Source organism: Carya illinoinensis, chromosome 16 (genome assembly GCF_018687715.1).
Source record: "Carya illinoinensis cultivar Pawnee chromosome 16, C.illinoinensisPawnee_v1, whole genome shotgun sequence".
Classification (NCBI taxonomy): Eukaryota; Viridiplantae; Streptophyta; class Magnoliopsida; order Fagales; family Juglandaceae; genus Carya; species Carya illinoinensis.
This window is the reverse complement of record NC_056767.1, coordinates 27,412,655-27,430,511: the sequence shown is the minus strand read 5'-3', so window position 1 is coordinate 27,430,511 and position 17,857 is coordinate 27,412,655. Positions and strand designations below refer to the sequence as shown.

The window sequence follows — 17,857 nt, the reverse complement described above, 5'->3', positions numbered from 1 at the left end:
TCCCAATATATCTTTTTGGTTTTCTTAGCTCATATATAATGGATTCATAAGCAATTATTAAATTTAAGGTGAAGTTAAATGACCAGCAGGTTATTAATCTTAATGGTCAATTTTACTTTGGCACATTGTATAAAGAGATATTTTGGCACTCACTCCACTCAAGTGAGGGCTTTTCCATCACTAACACAGAAACAAAGAAGACCATATGGTGCAGATCAAGGTGTTAATGTAATGACACCATTTTAACAGTTTTATTTATTGTATGAGAGTTCAAGGCACACTTAGTTAGACATAATATTTTTCATTAAAAAATTTATGCATTCAAGCCAATGTCACAGGTCTAGTTCAACTAATACTAGAAGAAAGATCAAGGTACTGACTTTAGCAGAGATTATTTGTAAGGGACTGCAGACCATCGGCTGTAAACTTGTTCTCATCCCAGAGTACATGGTAATGAGCTGGACGACTTGTGCCCTGTTTTAGATGTTAGGTACAACGTCAGAGAATTAAAATCCTTGTTCTTAAGCAGCATAAATAAGGCCTATAAGAAGAATGGTAACTTAATTCCAGCATGAGAACAAAGGTAGAAGTCAAATTCATTTGCATGACAAATTTTGGAATCTACAACTGTACCTAAAAAATCCAACAATACTACGCTACATGAGGAAAATAAAATCTTAGCAACATAAAATCCAAATTTCAAAACCAAACAAAATACTTACCAGGCAATATGTTTCCGCTTATCAACTGTATTGTGGTCATGATGTTTGTTAGCAAACAACCTTGTGTGATGGCACTTCTGAACCACAACAAAAGTCACAGGACGTAGATAGTTCGGCTCCAAAGAGGCACAAGCCTAAGACTGCATTTGGATGTTGAGCTGAGTTGAACTGAGTTAAGATAAAAGTTGAAAGTTGAATAAAATATTGTTATAATATTATTTTTTAATATTATTATTATTTTGAGATTTGAAAAAGTTGAATTGTTTATTATATTTTATGTTGAAATTTAGAAAAGTTGTAATGATTAGATGAGATAAGTTTAAGTGAGTTGAGTATTAGTTTGGAAATAGAAACGGTTTTATCTCATTTCATCTCATCTCATCATTACAACTTTATCAAATTTTCACCAAAAAAAAAAATATATATAATAAACAATTCAACCTTTTCAAATCCCAAAACAATAAAAATATTAAAAAATAATATTTTAATAATATTTTATTTAACTTTCATCAAAACCATCTCATCTCATTACACTATCCAAACTACACCTAAATATAAGTTAAACAGACTATCGAAAAAAATATATATAAGTTAAACAGGGAATATAACACAAGCAAGCATGATCCAACGATATTCCAACTTTAAAAAAAAGATGCACAAAAAGAAAGTTGGGAAATAGAAGGCTGTAAAGTTAATAATCCAGCAATGTAAATTCACCTTTTGGATATCATCAAGTTCATACAGCAAAACTTGATAAAACGGCCCTTCACTCACCCCATCCCTGCAGAAAGGAGATGTAAGTAGATGCTTTATTAGATGGCAACAGAAGTGTCTAGACTGCAGTGGCGGGAAAATTGGACAATACCAGTAAAATATGATACGTTGTGGCTTCTGCCCAGTTGCTGAACAGAAAGATATGAGTAGTTCCCTCTATGAAAAGATAAAAGTAACTCAAACAAACACCACAAAAGCTCCACCCAGAAGAATTAGTTTATAATTCACCGTAGAAAACATCCAGTCCCGCTAACAGGATCGTACCACGCAGATGTGGTTTCAGCCATATATCATAAGAAAAATAAAAGTAAAAATAAGAAGACAAAGGTTCAAGATACCTAATCATGCTACCAGACACTGTCCCTTTTACAGGATCCTGTCATTTCTTGAACAGATCTTGGATCAGCTCTTCTTGATGGGCTCGAGCATAAACCAAACCAGCATACTTCGTGATTTCAAGCCAATCTTAAGAATAAACCATAAGTTGATCTCTGCCAGGAACCAACAAGCCTAACAGTAGAACATGACCCTCTTGACATTCTCCTTGAGTGAAGGTAGGGGTCGCACAGCAGCATTTGCTCCAGGTCCACGAGTGCTTTGTGTACCTCCTCCGCCCACACCATCATGTCCACCGGCAGTACCACTTGTCATGGAACCACTTTCTGAGGACTCTGGGTCCATATAGAACTGAGCTCGTAAAGCAATGAGTTGAGCATAGTATGCAGGGGGCACTGCCAAATTAAAGAACCAATTAATAAATGGGCAGTCTTTACTCTAAGCAAAAAAACAACAATCAGGCAACCCAGCTTCTTACATTTAAAGTGATTCATGTATTTCCTCCAATGAGAATATTGTTCTGTGCCATTATGGAAGAGATTGGAGCAAAATATGTACTTACTCGGCAATGAAAAAAATTCGATGTACTTTCATTTGGTATTTTGGCTTAAATTCTTCTACTCCTTGATACACAATCAAATCCTCTTTTTTGAGGATTGAGTGCACTCCTATAATCCCATATTTAGGCCTAATTTTTTTTCACAAGCCATCTCATTTCATCTCATCTCATCTACTTATTACAACTTTCTCAAACTTTCAAGTAAAATACAAAACACAATTCAACTTTTCCAAATCCCAAAATGAAAATAATACTAATAACATTTTATTCAACTTTCATCTTATCTCATTTCATCTATATAACCAAACGAGACCTTAGTAATTCTTGAATTTTTTCTTCCGTATTGAGGATCATCAAAATAAGCAGATAGAAATGAGCGCATATGTTCAAACATGTGTATGTTGTGGAAGTGTGCACATGTACATTAATTTAAATGATGCATGCTTTCGTGCGCATGCATGAGAGAGAGAGAGAGAGAGAGAGAGAGAGAGAGAGAGAGAGAGAGAGAGAGAGAGAGAGAGAGAGAGAGAGAGAGAGAGAGAGAGAGAGAGATCACCAATGGAAACAGAGCGAGTGCACCTTGCATACCTGGGGCCAAAAAAAAGAATGTGAAACCATTAACCACTATAACCAAAGTTTAATTAGACTCAAGTGAGATGGCATATAAATGACTCAGATAGCAATTGAGATGGTAGAGGTAATGATTTATGTACCACGTTTCCAGGAGAGGACAACAAGAAAACAAAGAATCTATTATCTATATGAGAAATAATATCTATTTAAGTGAATGATTTTCACGTACTGTTGGTAGCTTTTAGTCTTCTCCACTCATGCTTTTTAGAATCTATTACTAGTAAAGTTAGAAAAACAATACACCCAATTTGGTCATTTTTAATCAAAGTTGGTTGTCTTTCAGTTTTCCCAACACCACTTGTTGATTTTTTCAACTCATGGATTTCCAGTTTTGTCACCAATGAAATAAAAAAAGATCATGCCCAGAGAGAAGAAAAAAAAAAAAAATCAAAAGAGATTATTGAATCTCAGATAAATTTAAATGGCCTATAGGTCTTCTAGTTTTCCCAATAGATCTTTTTGGTTTTCTTAGCTCATGTATAATGGATTCATAAGCAATTATAAAATTTAACATGAAGTAATAGGACCAACAAGTTATTACTCTTAATGGTCAATTTTACTTTGGCACATTGTATAAAGAGATATTTTGGCACTCTCTCCACTCAAGTGAGATTTTTTCCATCACTAACATAGAAACAAAGAAGACCATATGGTGGAGATCAAGGTGTTAATGTAATGACACCATTTTAACAGTTTTATTTATTGTATAAGAGTTCAAGGCACACTTAGTTAAACATAATATTTTTCATTAAAAAATTTATGCATTCAAGCCAATGTCACAGGTCTTAGTTCAACTAATACTAGAAGAAAGATCAAGGTACTGACGTGTAGCAGAGATTATTTGTAAGGGACTGCAGCCCATCGGCAGTAAACTTGTTCTCATCCCAGAGTACATGGTAATGAACTGGACGACTTGTGCCCTGTTTTACAAGTTAGGTACAACACCAGAGTATTAAAATCCCTGTTCTTAAGCAGCATAAATATGGCATATAAGAAGAATGGTACCTTGATTCCAGGTTGAGAACAAAGGTAGAAGTCAAGTTCAGTTGTATGACAAATTTTGGAATCTACAACTGTACCTATAAAATCCAACAATTCTGCATCAGGAAAATAAATCTTGGCAACATAAAATCCAAATTTTAAAACCAAACAAAATACTTACCAGGCAATATGTTTCCGCTCCTATCAACTTTATTGTGGTCATGATGGTTGTTGGCAAACAACCTTTTGTGATGGCTCTTCTGAACCACAACAAAAGTCACAGGAGGTTGATAGTTCAGCTCCAAAGAGGCACATGCCTAAAAATAAGTTCAACAGGGAATATAAGACAAGCAAGCATGATCCAACGATATTCCAACTTTAAAAAAAAAATAGATGCACAAAAAGAAAGGAGGCAAAAAAAAGGCAGTAAAGTTAAGAATCCAGCAATGTAAATTAACCTTTCGGATAGCATCAAGTTCAAACAGCAAGACTTGATAGAACTGCCCTTCACTCACACCATCCCTGCAGAAAGGACATGTAAGGAGACGCTTTATTAGATGGCAATGGAAGTGTCTAGACTGCAGTGGCAGGAAATTTGGAAAATACCTGTAAAATATGATACGTTTTGGTTTCTGCCCAGTTGCTGAACGGAAAGATATGAGTAGCTCCCTGTATGAAAAGATAAAAGTAACTCAAACCAACACCACAAAAGCTCCACCCAAAAGAATTAGTTTATAATTCACTGTAGAAAACATCCTGTCCCGCTAACAGGATCCTGCCACGCAGCTGTGGCTTCAACCATATATCATAAGAAAAATAAAAGTAAAAATAAGAAGACAGAAAGGTTCAAGATACCTAATCATGCCACCAGACACTGTCCCTCTTACAGGATCCTGCCATGACTTGAAGAGACCTGGGATCGGGTCTTCTCGATGGGCTTGAGCACAAGCCAAACCAGCATATTTCGTGATTTCTGGCCGATCTTGAGATGCCACAACCTGAAGCAAATCAAATTATCATGGTATATTAAATAAAACAACCGTGAATCTCTTTAAAAAACCTGTAGAGGACGATAGAACGAGAAGGCATAAACAAGTGAAGCACAGTAATAAACTGAAATAACATACAGCTGCAATTGATGGGAATGAATATTCTCCTGGACGAGGATGGGTAACATCAGCACCAAAAATTATGGTGGGCTGATCACTGATGAAAGGTATGCGCCGCGAAAGTGCATCAACAAGCACAGTATTCCTTCCTCCCACCTTGACATTTATCTTCAATGCCATATCTGCCAGAATTTGCTTCCTGCACTTGCTACCAAATACAAGCTTTGTCAAGCAGCATTGGGAAACAAGTCCAAGATCTGTCTCGCAGATCCGCTTCAAATCACCTGCAGGTGAAATTAAAAATTAACAAAAAGAAGGATCCTAATATCAGAATCAGATCCCAAAAGCAAATTCGGTCAGTTAATCAAGTTTCCTACCATAAAGAGAGCCATTTTCGTCTGGCAAAATAAAGATAGCCAGGTCAAGCCCCTTTCTCTGGGGCTGGAGTCTGGTCATGGCATCATGGTACCAAGTTTTCAGATCTCTATCGACCTGATCAGGACGGCCAGTCACTGGTGGAAGTACTGGTTCAAGATTAAATGCCTACAAACAGCTCATAATCAAATGTTTTTTTTTTTTTTTTTTTCCAATAGGTAATGAAAGATTTTATTACAACATGGCATAGCCCAAGTACACAGATTACAAGAGGAACACCAAACTGCCCATAATTAAATGTTAAGATGGAACAAAACAACATTATGGAGATTGATCAATAAAAGTCTTTCAAGCACCGTACCATGCCTGAAATGCAACACATTTGAGCAAGTTCATGGCAAAACAAACAGGCCACACTGTCTTGCACATCGCGGGAGAAATTTATGCAAATCCAATTGTTGACCACTCCCCCATTAACCATTCTCTGCAGTAAAAACCATAACACAACAAAATCATACTAAGATAATGTTATGCCAATTATATGAAGGTTAAAAAGCAGAAATCCGAGAAAACATGACAACAACATAATATATCTATGTGCATGCATGCTATACATCTTCCCACGAAAGAAATAAATACAGATCTCGTTTATATGCCGGTAAATTAAACATTAATCAAAATGAAAAGTGAATAATCCTAGATGCACATAAGGCCAGTCTTGACCTGCCATGACCCAACCAAAGAAATTCCAAGTCTGGTCAATCTCCAAATGTTAGGCCCATAGGCCAATCATTTCCTGCTTGTTTATCTCTTTTGTGATTATAATTGTGATTATTTTTTTTTTTATAGTTAATAAGAATTTTATTACCAGGAATAGGCATAGCCCAAGTACATAGGAGGTATACAAAAGAAATACCAATTACACACTAGAAAGCAGAAAACTACAACAGAATCAGATCCAGTACATTATCATCATTCCTTACAAAGATCCTAACCCACAAACTCAAAGTAGAAAGGAAAGAATAACAAAGATCTTTGAAAGAATGCTCTGTCTTCAAATTATCTTCCATTCCTTTCTAGCCAAATGCACCACATTAAATACAAAGGAATCATTCTCCATTAAGCAGCAACAGTTTTCCTTGCCTCAAAACCACGCCAACATGCAAGGAGATCCACAACTTCCTTAGGCATCACCCAATATAACCCTGTCCGACCAAGTACCTCATTCCACAAAGACATTGCCACCTTGCAATGTAAAAAAAGACGATTTATAGATTCACCATCCTTCTTGCACATTACACACCAATCAGCTATACACCAACCACGTTTTCTAAGGTTATCCATGGTCAATACTTTCCCACCCAACTAAAGAATGCCACCTTAAGGTACTTTCACCTTCCAGATGCTTTTCCAGGGGAAAACACAGCCAGCTTGACAATTAAGCGCCTTATAAAAATAACAAACTGAAAACCTGAAATTTCCAGCATGAACCCACAATAGCCTGTCCTCTCTTCCCTGCATCACTTTATAATTATAAATTATTCCCATAAATTCTAAACAACATTCACTTCCTAGTCATTGACATTTCTAATAAAGTCCACATTCCATAAAATATTATTTTCTGTGCATCAAAGGTAATCTGCCACAGCAACATTTTTATCCTTAGCAATCCTGTAAATAGATGGAAAATCTGATTTAAGAGAAGATTCCCCACACCAAAGGACATGCCAAAAGAGAATCATCTTCCCTTCCCCCACCTTAAATTTAATATGTTTAGAAAACTCCTCACAACCTTTCCTAATGCCCTTCCATAAACTCACCCCATACGCTCCTCTAACTTCATTAGAACACCAATCCCCCCATCCTTTCCCATGTTTAACAGCAACAACTCCCCACAACCTTTCCTAATGCCCTTCCATAAACTCACCCCATACGCTCCTCTAACTTCATTAGAACACCAATCCCCCCATCCACTCCCATATTTAACAGCAACAACATTCTTCCATAAAGCATCTCTCTCTTCATGAAATCTCCATAGCCATTTACCAAGAAGTGCTTCATTAAATAACCTTAAATTTTGTGAAATTTAGATATTGTTTGTCCTTTATTTACTAAAAGCCGGCAGATTGTATTTTGTTAGGAATCTGCCTCCTAATACAAGTTTTCAAAGAGGAAATTTGCCTAAAACAAGCCCTAGACAGACTGGGAAACTTTCAAAGCATTTCTGTCCACAATAGAAAACCCTTGGGTATTTTGGGAAGGATTTCTATAACCTAGTAATAGGAAACTACCAAGAAATAGGGCAGTGAACAGCCAGCCCACTTTGACCAAAACTCTAGGATTAACCATTATGAGGGCTGCCAAAATTCTGAGTAAACTAGGGAAGTTTTTATAAAAAATTTACATACTATATAATCACTCAGAAACCCTAGCAAGGGTTGCCTCTGTCACCTCTCATCACATATTTCCTAGGTCTACCCAAAACATGACAACCTCTATCTTTAACCAAGCTGCCACCCCACTCAACGAACTAGGGTTTTCATCTTTCATAAAATAGCAGTCAGCTAAGTGCCACCCCTCTCACCAAAACTCAAACCCCAATAGCTGCCACCCCCTTCTTGTGATTAGCCCATTTCAAATCCTTATAAACAAGAAGCAGCCTAGAACAGGAAAACACACCATAATTCTATCTTGTGCCACCAGCCCTAATGAAAAGAAAGCCCAGAAATCTTCCTCCCTCTCCCACAACCTAATCACACTGCCCATAGATTAGAGAGAATTCCTTTGCTGTGCCGCCAGCCCCACAAGTCTTTTCCATTTAGTGTTCTTACCAAATTGTTGAATGACCATATCTTAAAGCTGCTGAAATTTATTGTAAGACGTTTTCTTCATACGTAATCTATCGTAAGATGTTAAAGTCATGCATGTTATTTAGAAGTGAAAACTTACTAATCTATGGTGATGTCTACTATGTGATGTATTCCTCACTAAGTATTTGACTCACTATTTTCTTTTATGTTCTAGTCTCGATACCCACCTGTGGGTAGCCCAAGTGGTAAGGGCAAACTTGTTTGCATGAGCCCCATGTCACAGGTTCGATTCCCCTTGGGATCAAACTGTGATTTAAATGGGAGGCCATGGTGGTGGGTTGTTGTGCTAGTCTCCCCGGGGGTTCAGGTTCCATGGATGAGTCCTCTACTGTGAGATGGTTCCCCCGTCATAAAAATAAAAAAAAAAAAAAAAATGTTCTAGTCCCAGTTGATAGAGTTTGATTGCTAATGGCCAGGCTTAGCTTTTGGAAACCAAACTTAGTTTACTAGCATATTACTATTGAGCTCATGATGTAAAGGAATCTTCTTGTACCTGGCTCACAAAATTGTTGATCTTAGAGGTATCCCTAACCCTAGACAAACACTTGTATAGACGCTCAATTAGACATCTAACTGTATAAGGGAATAATGTCCATAAAGTAGAAACATTTTCTAAACTACAAAATAGAAAACAGGCTTAATTGCTTCTAATGCCCCAAAGGAAGGCCCAAGCTACATATGTGCCATACTAAAAACAGACTCGTCAATGGCAAAATTGGAGCTCATTAAAATCATTGTAAAGATCAAGAACTTCTCTCTCCCAACCAATGTGGGATCCAATTCACCACCTACACTCACTCAATATAAGGTATCACAATCTCCCCCCTTAAATTCTCCATGTCCTCGTTGGGCCATTTCATTATAGGTGGCACGGCTCAAGTCCCACATTTCTTATTGGGATTGGCTCTGATACCATTTGAATGCCCAATGGAAGGCCCAAGCCACATCTAGGTCATACTCTCAAAATAGAATAGTACAATTGAAGCCTATTGAAATCAACACAAAGGGCAAAGAACTTTTCCCTCCCAATCAATGTATGATCTCATTCACCACCTCACTCATTATAGGGTATCACATTGGTACCAACTCATGCCCAACAGGCCTTGAACCCACTCCCAAAGCCCCACCTCCCCTTTCCCTTGGGGGAAGTCAATGCCATATAATTTCCTTTTTTGATATGTCATATTAAGTGTACAATATGGGAACAAATAGTTTTTTCTCAAAAAAAAATATGGGAACAAATAGTAATTCTTTTGCTAAAAAATACCTTATTTGTCATATTCCACTATCCAACTTGTGGCAGGCAATCTTTTTCTCTGCCTGCATCATGATATTTCAGCTGCACATTCCAATAAACACACTCAGTACGAAATTATTGATACTCACAAAAATTAGTAGGAGAAACTTGACAAACCTAACAGTAATCTAAATATAGATATAATACCCGTGGTGCAGGAAGAATACGAGCTTCAACTGTAGCCAGCTGCTCACTGATTATAATATCAAATTCCTTTGCATAAGGATCATCATGGTAAGCATTGTGACAAACTGTCTGAAGGTCAGAAAATTTTTCCAATATAAGGGACACAAAAAAACTGTTTTTACTTTAAAAAGCTCTTGGTTACACTATTTAAAGATAACATTGGGTTTTTTGTTGATCAAAATAGAACATTTGTTGTTCTTTCTCTAAGTAGGTCTATCTTGATGTATAGCCCTGTCCCCGTATACTCACTTTTTGATTGTTCATAAAACTTCAAAAAATTGAGCATGTATTTCAATACCCGTAAATGCATTCAACATCATTAGTAAATATCCAGGGCTAGAAAAACTCTTAAGAAAGGACAAGAAAGGTGTGGGAGAATCGCAATGGATCCTATTTCTAGCAAGAAATATTTATACTCTGCTAAGAAACATTAGAAGTGTACTTATAAAAAGAAAACATTAGAAGTGTATTTATCGAGCACATGACCAATGTTTGAACTTAGACCAACAATCTAGCACATGACGAGTGAAAGACAAGTACAAGCCATGCGGTAACTGGATTCATCATTTTGAACTTTGTTTGCTTACAAATAATATTCAAAACACAAAGACGGTGGATCATGATATCAAAAGGACAAAAGACTCGTAGAAATAACCCTTTCAAAGGCATGAGGTATTCCAAAACCCATAAATTGGAACTTAAGCTTCATGTTAATATGAAACTAATTGACCATGCAAATTAAGTGTTGTAATACATAAAAGTCTTCCCTTGCAATTTAGGGGAAAAAAAAAAAGGAGAAAAAAAAGAAAAAAAAAAAAGAGGAAAAATCATACGGCAGAAAATTGCCAAACAAAATGACACTTCTGTAAGGGAAAACAGAAGAGACACTGCACATGAACGAACCTTCACTATATCATACTCCATTTGCTGAGGACGCTGGCAAGTCACCCCAAGTAAATTTTTAATCCGTGCTTTACTCAACTTGTTAGAGTACCGCTGACCATCAACAATCTTACAAACCTGAATTCAACAAATTTATTAAAATTCATTTATCCATGTGATATAACGAATACCATTGGATTTATGAGAATTGAAAATCACAATAATATATTTACCTCCATTGGCAAATAAGTTGGTCTATGTTCATTCCCCACTTACAGACATGGCCGTTGTGCATGTTGAATAACAAAGCCATATGATTCATAGAAGTACTCGACCACAGGTTTAATTGTACCTCTTTCATCAATAGGAAACCTAGAACAATCAACAAACAGTGTCAGAAAACCAAGCACAAATTTTCAAAAAAAAATAAAAAATAAAATTCATTTTTTGATTGCGGGTGTGGTAATAAAATAAGATATCATACTTAAGCCTGCTCACGTGTGGCCTGCGATGTTAAACCACATATCCGGTACCTCCTGATCAAATTTCCACAGTGTGTTACCTCGACTTTGACTCCTCGTAAGGCTTTTTTGATCTAATAAAACAAGTGTAAAACAATGATCAAAATGCCAGATTGCCTAAATATATATACCAACATGTGTAGCAATGAGGAAAAACGCAACTGCAGAATAATAAAATACCAAAAGCACTTGAAGCTCCGGTCCAAAGAATAAAAATTATCAAATTAAAGCAACAAAGTCTAACAACCTTTACACGTTCAGTATCAGATAAAGGTTTGGACGTATCGTCCCGCTTCAGCAGCTGCCTTACAAACTCGATTACTGGCAATGGCTCAAAGAAAACAATCGAAGATATGTCTGCAACATTGCCAAAATTTTCACCACAACAGGAATTACCAAGAATCCAAAATACCCATCAGATACTACTTCATAATCCACGAGAGACAAATATATTGAATTATAAACAGGATATGAAATTAAGAAAGAAAATATGACAAAAGCCAAACAAAAAAATGGTTAGTGGCATTAAATAATACCGATATTCAAAGACACTCCCATGGACGAAGTTGTTGCCGGCGATGGGGCGTGGGGTGGAGGGAGAGAGAGAAGAGGGGGGAGATTAAAATAAAAAATCTACTGCAGTAAATATGATGGCGTTTTTACCCGACCGGCTGGTTGTTTTTTTCCCATTAAAAATCAAATTTAGTACTTACTTTTCCCGACCGGCTGATGCATTTCCCTCCAAAAAAAAAAATCAAATTTAAGACCTAGAAGTACGGAATAGACGCAGATTATTATATACAATTATTTTTATATATTCTTTATATATTTCATTCATATGATTAATTATATTAATTTTTTAATACGTAATTAATCATATTAGTAAAGTGCATAAAAGAATACGTAAAATAATTACACATAAAATTTTTGTTCATAAAATATCTGAGATTATCTAAATATCCCAACGTAACATTAATCACAACTTTGAATTCTCTTTTTGTCGTCTAAACATATATATTGAAAAATACTTTAATTATAAAGAGATTATATAAAAATAAAATTATAAATTGATGTGATATATCAGATTATAAAATAACTTTTATTAAAAAAAAAAATTAACGGATTCCATAAAATAACATCAACTTATAAATTTATTTTATATAATCATTTTATATTTGTAACAATTCTCATATTTATATATAGTCTATCGCATTAATACTATGTGCTATTTGCACATACCACCACCTGGTTAGAAGAAAGGGGGAATAAAAATTTGTTTGGGATTCTATATATATATATATATATTTTGTTTTGTAAATGGGTTTTTAATATCGGAAAATTTCTGAAATATTAATATTAAGTTAGGTTTTGGGGGAAGAAATTAAAGAAAATTTACGATGAAACAATATTATCATCTCATAAAAAAATTTACATAGAAACCATTGAAAAATTTCTTCGAATGCAGATTTTGAAGAGCAATATATACAACATATTTAACACATATTCAAAAAGTATTACAGAAGCTCTTCAAATGCAAGTTTTGAAGAACAATATGTATAGCACAAAATGTTTTTGAAGTTAACAAAATATTATTTCTCCCGTTTTAGGGAAATATATATATATATATATATATATATATATGTAACCTATGCTGTTGTTTCGATCATTGGATGGATAGACGGGGATGTTAAATATCATTTATGTCGCTATTTTTAAAATTTTTTAATAAATATATTTTATTAAATGAGAAAAAATATTTTTTTATGAGAGATATTTTTATAATTTTAAAAAATTTAAAAATAAAATTACCTAAGCCTGCATTGCGGTTTCCATTTGAGGATGGTATGTAGCTGTAACAGCCCGCTAGAAATTCAATTGTGAAATTTCTATTAACTTTAGGAATCTCGTGAAAACCCCATAAATTTTCACGAATCCATTAATCGTATATGTTTTTGTTTAACTACATAGTTAGTGTTATTATTTACTATGGTATCAGAAGTGTGTTTTTGATTATTGGAGATAATTAGAAGTGTCAAAATGTATTATGGTTTGTGCCATTAGACTCGGAGGGTTATTTAAAGTCTTATGGCGCAATAACATTTTTTCATATTTTCGGACAAAACGTCTGTTCAAAACTGTAGATATTATTGGATAAAAAGAAATATATTGAGGTAATTTTCATGAATATTATTGGGTAAAAATATTTTGAGTTGATTTTTATAGATATTATTAGATAAAAATATCTTAAGTTGATTTTTTGTAGATACTATTGGATAGAATATTATGAGATAATCTTTTATAAATATTTTGGGTAGGAGAAAACTACACTCAACTCTCAACTCTCAACTCCAGCCTCATCTCTTCCATATCTCATCCATAAGTATCTCCAGCCACCTCTCCCCACGAAATTATCTTCATTTACATTTTTTATTGAAAGAATATCAAACACTCTCTCTCGGACAGCTTTTAGGAGGTCTTTTGCACACCCATTTCGAAGCTTTTGTAAGTGTTTTATCATAAAGTTTCCTTCATATAAGTTGTTCCTTTTTTAGTCTAGTTTACATTGATATCTTATTTGCCCCATTTGAAAATCATTTGGTCAGTCAAATATTGTGTAAACTATAGAAAGGTCATTCTGGGAGATAAACTGGAGAATATGTTATAGTTTGGAGTTTTTGACCAAGCTAATGGATAGATATTGGTCCGAAATTTTTATGGAGTATTGTTAACATGTATATGTGACTATTGGTTGAAGATTTTTGCATGATTAAAGGTTTTGGTGAAATATTTTCTTAGATTTAGAAACTTAGAAACTGGAAGAAGAAAAACAGTTTCTGTTTTGAGAAAGTTTAACTCTTTGGTGGTCTAAACCTATTATAATGACTTTAATAATTTTATTAGAGGATCCTAAGTATCTTATATACATGTTATATTATTATTTTGAAGATATTTGATGTTAGTTTCAAAGATATGAAATTTTATGCAAAGAGATATTCAAATAAGCCAAAGTGTGGATATTCTTGGCTAAATTTATGTTTTGGTTAATTTCTAACCATGTGATCTTGAATTAGAAGCTTATATATGTTTTAGGACATCTTTTTAAACCATGTGATGGTTTGGTTTGAAGATCATATATTTATAAGTCATAGATCAAGAGATTTATCAAAACTAGTTGAGGAAAAAGTTTCTGTTTTTGGACTAAGTGTAAAACCAAAAATTCCAAATGTTATTTTGTGATTTTGGTGACTTTAGTTCGATGATTTAAAGCATGGTTGATGTTAGGATGATATTATGAATATGTTAGAAGTAAGATTTGATTTTTGAAATTCTTGGAGATGTTTTGATTTAAGGTCAAAACTTGTGATTAAAGTGCTTGGATCTTTTTACAAAAAAGTTTGGTGTTAATTATTAGCTTTTTCTAAATTGATGTTTTAAGTATGGTTTTGAACTTAGGATTGGAAGATGTTTGTTGCAAAATTTTGGTTTAAGCATGAGTTTTGAAGTTGGAAGGAATTGCAACAAAAATCAAGGAAAATGGCCTATGGATGTTTCGGCCATAGTGTGTTCTTCATAGTTGTGTTTTGTTTTAAATTTTTCTGAGTTGATATTTAAGTTTAGGACAAAATTTACATGAGGAATGTAAATTTTGGAAACTTTTGGAGTTAGTATGCAAAATCCTTAAGTTATGGGTAAAACGGTCATTTTCTCACATGTAGAGAGTAAAATGAAAATTTTACTCTTTAAGTTAGTATTTTCCATATTTCAAATTATTAGTAATTTAGTTCTAACTTTTAGAATCACTAATTACAGTTCCTCGTGGTCGCATTTGAAGTTTTATAAGAAACGCGAAAATCGAGGTAAGTTAGCTTTTAACTTACTAGCAATCTATTGTGTATGTGTGCTAAGTAAATGAACTACAGTGCATGTATGTATGTTATCATATATGTCATGCCATGCCAAGTTATCACGTAATTATCTATTATATAGAATTTATTCTGTCATCAAATTTTTATCTGTTACATAATATATTCTGTCATGTATTACTGTACTTTACAAGTACGTCATGCTAAATATGCCATCTATTACATGTATGTCAAGTCATGTAATATTCACTCTTGCAAGTATGTCATGTTAAATATGTTGTCTATTATATGTTATGCCATGTTACGAAATATTTCTATCTCAAGTTGGTCATGTATTTCAAGTTATGTTCAAGTTACGTTATGTTACGTCAGGGCTTCAGTCATTTCGTATTCCAGTCACGTTTCATCTTGATTACTTATGTATGGGGTCACAGCAATTGTGGCGCATACACTACGTGAGACACAGCAATTGTGACACGTAGAATACATGGGGCCACAACAACTATGGAGTATGTATTTAAGCAGTTAAAGAATAAGTTTCCGTAGAATACATGGGGCCACAACAACTGTGGAGTATGTATTTACACGTAGAATACATGGGGCCACAACAACTGTGGAGTATGTATTTTTCATGTTAAGTCAAGTTTGTGTAGAATACATGGGGCCACAACAACTGTGGAGTATGTATTTACACGTAGAATATATTGGGCCACAACAACTGTGGAGTATGTATTTTTCATGTTAATTCAAGTTTCAAAGCAAGTTCATGCTAAGTCAAGTTTCAGATCAAGTTCATGTTAAGTCAAGTTCAGTTCATGTTTCAATTTAAGTTATGTCAATTATGCTATGTTGTACTCCAAGTTATGCTTTAATTACTTATGAATTTGATTATGCATTTATGCTTTTACTGTCATCCATGCATCATTAGCTTGTGTGGAAGTTTTTTTTGTTAACTTACTGAGATTTGTAATCAAATCTCACTTTGGTAGTCCCAACTACCATTCTCCTCGAATGGTAAATCTTGTTACAGGACCTGAAGGAGAATCAGGAGCTGATCAACTAGACACAGTTGACTAAGCGACGGTGCGACGTCAATGTTAATATAGTAGTTAACGTAAATTACTACTTGTACAATGGAGTTGCATCTTTAGTACTTTTTGGATCATAACCATTTTGGACTAGTGTTGTGATCTATTCAATGGGTTTTTGTGTATGAAGTATGTTTTAAGCATTTGGGATATTTTCAATTTGGTGCATAGTATTGCTAAAGAAAAAAAAATTATCCGCTGCGAATATTATATAATGTTATATGCATGTTAGGAACATTGCATCTTATATGTCATGAACGGGGGCAGGTAACCTTGTGTTGCATGTCTTGACGCTTCAAATGTCCGTCTGATCCCAAACTAAATTTGGGGGCGTCACAGTAGCATTACTTTTTAGTATTAAATAACTTAATTATCTCACATTATGATTCATGAATTCTCAATTACTTGTAACAAAAATTCTATATGCAGTCATTTTTGTGTATTCTTTTGTGCACTCCAGTGATATGATTGGTTGTATATTAAAAAAATTTAATCCAACCAATTATATTACTGGAGTATGTAAAAATGATTGTATATTTAAGATGTGAAAAATATTAATTTAAAATAATAATAATAATAATAATAATAAAACAGAATAAGAGGAAGACAGAATGAGCGGGAGCGGGAGCGGGAGCTCCCAACGGTTACCGTAGACCCACCCGGCCACCCCTGATTGAAATAAAACCGCCGTCAATCATCCAATATAGTCATATTGTCAGTTTCAATGATATATTATTATAAATTATAACATAAATTAACCCAAAAGAAATGTTAATTTAAGAGCTAGCTCCGAAAGTATACTTTTTATTATAATCTTTTTTAAATGTAAGCCATGCATTGTGTCAGCCTTTTCTCCTAATCTCTCTATTCTGCGATTGGCTAAAGATGATATACTTTTTGCTTTTAACATTGTCCCACATGATTTAATCATACATAAACAACACATTTTTATACCATATTTCACAATAATATTATAATATAGAGTTATTTTTATAAAACAATATTATTTTTATAAAAATATTTCTCATGTGAAATATATTGTAAAAATAGTATATGTAAATATTGAGTTTTGAGCCCTTTGAAAATAAGGGATCACCCGTATAAAAAATGAAAGTCATTATGTAACATTTTATTTTGCTAAAACTATAGTTCAAAACTTAAATCGTTTGTTTTTTAACACAATACATCTAACTAAAAAATAAGTCAAAGTCGGACATGAACAATTCTAAATTCGGAAATCCTTGAAAATGAATCCAATTACATTTTGAAATAATGAACATGGAAATATGATTGATCCATTAAATTGATTGAAATAATGTTTAATTCCTGCCTCCAATGGAGCATAGGGGAGAGATTTCAGAAAAATGACTGTTTACTTGAGAGAAACAAAATGCCATGTATATATGTATGTAAAAAAGTATTGATTCATTGACAAATTTATCTAAAAGAAATGATACTTGCAGTCTTAAGATATATAAGCCCCACGCATTCTCTTTAAAATATATAGGTAAATATAAGATTTACATAAAAAAATAAATTTTGTAATAACAAATTACTATTTTTTAAAATGAATGTACGAAACTTGCATACTAACGTGTTTTTACTTATTTGCCAAATGTTTTTCTTAAGGCGTACGGATGTACAATAACATTTTAGCTGAG

The 17,857-nt window shown here is 33.9% G+C and overlaps 1 long non-coding RNA gene and 1 pseudogene across 1 annotated transcript; both read right to left on the bottom strand.

Annotated features, from left to right (window-relative positions):
• Positions 1 to 843: 843 nt before the first annotated feature.
• Positions 844 to 1,827, bottom strand: LOC122299231. Its single transcript, XR_006239636.1, has 3 exons — positions 1,588 to 1,827; positions 1,440 to 1,503; positions 844 to 862 (listed from the first exon to the last, which is right to left on the bottom strand). It is a non-coding gene; the product is annotated as an uncharacterized LOC122299231 (long non-coding RNA).
• A 66-nt stretch (positions 1,828 to 1,893) lies between these two features.
• Positions 1,894 to 11,931, bottom strand: LOC122299230 (annotated as a pseudogene).
• Positions 11,932 to 17,857: the final 5,926 nt, after the last annotated feature.